The sequence below is a fragment of the Oncorhynchus tshawytscha genome, linkage group LG10, assembly GCF_018296145.1.
Source record: "Oncorhynchus tshawytscha isolate Ot180627B linkage group LG10, Otsh_v2.0, whole genome shotgun sequence".
NCBI classification, from domain to species: domain Eukaryota; kingdom Metazoa; phylum Chordata; class Actinopteri; order Salmoniformes; family Salmonidae; genus Oncorhynchus; species Oncorhynchus tshawytscha.
Window position 1 is genome coordinate 68,399,087 of NC_056438.1, and position 3,793 is coordinate 68,402,879.

A 3,793-nucleotide genomic window follows, 5' to 3' on the forward strand; every position below is an offset into this window, starting at 1 on the left:
CTCAATCATAGACTGTATCAAACCAAACCACTCCAAAAGTAATTACTACACATCATCCTTCCAGTGCAATACTTAACGCATGACAAGGTCCACATGGTAAACTACTAGTGTGTGTATCCTGCAGTAATTATTGTGTGTGTTTGAGTGTGATGGTTACAGTGCAAGGTAACTCTGCTATTCAAGGTCTATGATCATCTGAGACAGGGGCCTGTCTAGCAGACACACACACACAGTGTCAGACTACATAACTGAACCAGGCTTGCTTGCTTGCTTGCTTGCTTCATTCACTCACACACACACACACACACACACACACACACACACAGTGGAAACAGTTGAGAAAACAAATACACTTCTATGGTGGGACGGCTAACTTAAATTTTCCCATGAAAATTGATGAGGAACTGACGTGGTAAGTTGCATGTTAATTGATATTGAACTTTCACCCTCACTAGAAAACAAGTAGATCTTCAAATCAGATAACAGTAACATGACCCTGACCCCACACACTGACCCTTCTATGGCTGCATCTTAACACTCCAAAGTGGACTACTATCCCTGTCCCCTCTTTCATCAGCATTCCTGCTATTTTACATCTGAACAGAAGAGGGAACAGGGAGCCATCATGGCTGACATTTGCATTGTAACACATAGATGAGCCACATTTTCTCCCCGCTAAAAACCACTGAAGTTTCACAGGAGAAGGACTGTGTTTGTCATATTTTGGGGTTGAACACTTTAAATTAGCATAAATTCAGTTAACACACAACATTAAGATGAACCAAGCAGCTGCAACAGCAAATAATTAACATTACCACACACATACACCGAGTGGGCAAAACATTAGGAACACCTGCTCTTTCCATGACATAGACTGAGCAGGTGAATCCAGGTGAAAGCTATGATCCCTTATTGATGTCATGTGTTAAATCCACTTCAATGGGTGAGGATGAAGGGGATGAGACAGGTTAGAAGGATCTTTAAGCCGTGAGACAATTGAAGCATGGATTGTGTGTGTGTGCCATTGAGGGTGAATGGGTAAGACAAAAGATTCAAAGATTTAAGTGTCTTTGAACAGGGTACGAGACAATTGAAGCATGGATTGTGTATGTGTGCCATTGAGGGTGAATGGGTAAGACAACATCTAAAAGTGTCTTTGAACAGGGTATGGTAGCAGGTGCCAGGCGCACCAGTGAGCATGTCAAGAACTGCAACTATACTGGGTTTTTCACGCTCAACAGTTTCCTGTGTGTATCAAGAATGGTCCACCACCCAAAGGACATCCAGCCAACTTGACACAACTGTGGGAAGTATTGGAGTCAACATCACAGGGCCAGCATCCCTGTGAAATGCTTTCAACACCTTGTAGAGTCCATGCCCGACAACATGAGGCTGTTCTGAGGGCAAAACGAAGTGCAACTAAATATTAGGAAAGTGTTCACACACTCACACAGTGCGTTTCTGGTGAGTCCAGATGTATAAGTAATGACATTAGGAAGCAGCAGTGCAGCGGTCTGACTCTTCTTCGCCAACCTCACACACTCTCTCTTCCACTATCTCCTCTTGTCCCCCCCCCGTGCATTACCAATCTGTGCATTGAATCTTCATGCCTGCCCTAACCTACAAAATAAAACTACAGAGTTATGCCTCTTCCCTCCTCTCTGCTCTCTTTTATTTTGGCAGTAGAGACACAGCTGAATGTGTTGTTTTGACAGTACTGTATACAGCCTGTGTCTGGGCGACAGGCAGCCATCTTGGAGAAGTTATGGAACCTAATATGGAGGACAGCGAAAGGCCACAGTGTCTGCTGCCCACTCTCGAGCTCATTCATACACGGATAACAGAGATCAACTGAGGGGCAGTGGGATAGGGGAGGGGAATAAGAGAAAGGAGAGAAAAAGAGGGGAGCGCACGAGAGATGGATGGACACGCTGAATTTGGTTATTGAATTTGATACACTTTTTATCAAATGTTCTATAAGAAACAGAGGGCAAAGAGTTAACAGTCGGCCCACTAATAATGAATTTGCCCTCTGGCTGTCTGTCTATTCTAACTCAATAAAGCCTTGCATCCCCTTGTCTCTTTCTCCAAGCTTTTCTTTTTCACTGTAGTCATTTCACAGTATCCCTGGGGTCGTGTGTAGTGGACCTTTGTCCTGTCAAACACTGAGCCATGCCATTACTGGAAGGCTAAATACAGAAACTCACATATTGAATACTTTATTAGGGTTCACAGTGGAGCAATACAATACTAAGGACCCAAATGATCAAAGGACATACAGATGCCTGGACTTATGAACACACACACACATTACTGTACACTGGATGCCTGAGGCAGAGGTTTCTGGGTCTTAATCGAAGCAGCGTGGCGGCCTTCCAAATATGGGTGTCTTACACACATTCAACACATACATGCTGTGTTTAGTATGTTGTCTGCAGAATGTCTGCATTTTGCACCATGAAAGAACACACACACACACACACACAGCAGATCGCCTGTTCTAATTGAGGTTTAACGACTCGTTAATGGCTGTATGGTAGGGGGGTAAACTGAGGTCACATTGTATGAGACTGGGTCCCCATAACACAGTTAATACTGCTATTTACAGAACTAGGCTATTAGTTATCTAATGTGTGGGTGGATATGTACTGAGCAGTGTGTGTGAGTGTGTGTGTGTGTTGAATGAATGACCACAGTGTTAAAAGCACTGGAACCAGCAGCTGCATTGAGAGCCCCAGTGACACTATAATGAGAGAGTCCCATCTTTTGTTCAAAGGTATTTAGAGGGTCATTATTTTATGTCTAAAAAAAGGTTGCTAATGATTTCTTCCCAGTAAATGAACTGCAGGCCAATAGTTGTTCCCACATGTGGGCCACTTGTACAAAGGGAAACACACACACAAACCCACGCTGTGAGAGTATGTATGTGCGTGTAACCAGGTAAAGAGAGAGATCATGTAGGTTGTTATAAAATGTGTCTCCTGCTCTTTCCCTCCTCCCACCTCTTGTACAACTCTAACAGTATTGTGTAGCTGTGGAGAAGATTAAGTGATACGGAGTCTCATGCCTTCATGTGACACTAATCTTGTGACAAAGGTGAAAGTGGATTACTCAGACTTTCTTCTTCACTTTACATTTGTGAGGGATTAGTTTAACATTCCACATGCGGTACTGGTGGGAGACAGCGGGTCAGCTAACCCAGGTCCTCTGTGTGTGTGTGTGTGTGTGTGTGTGTGTGTGTGTGTGTGTGTGTGTCTGGTTATTTTTGCTGCATGGAGACCAATTGTCCACTTTTTTTTTGTGTGAAGATGTATTGAATTAAATTGAGTAAATGTAATATTATATGTGAGGTGAGGAGTTGAGGCTGCATCTTCCATCAGATTGAGGCACAAACAGTCCCAGTAACCACAAACACCAATATCCCTAGAAAAATGACATCTCCATTAAATTTAGTGAGTAGGTCAGTGAACCCAGACCACATTAGCACACTGACCTAGGTGACTCTGTGTGGCGTCTGTCTGTCTGGCTGCGCATGTCTGCATGCTCAGTTGCCCCCCCCCCACAGTCTCCCTCTCTGCCCACATCACCAGTCTACTCTGATCTCCTCTGACAACACATTTACAACCATGTTTGAGAGCACTGCTGAAATGACTGTACGACTCCCTCTCCTCTCGTTCTCTCCATCGCTACTGTGAGGTTTCCCAGCGGCCTGTGCTCCTGAAGGAAAGCTGATGGGATCACAGCTGGACACCAAAACCCCTGCACTTTTCTAATGTGTGTGTGTTTTATATGT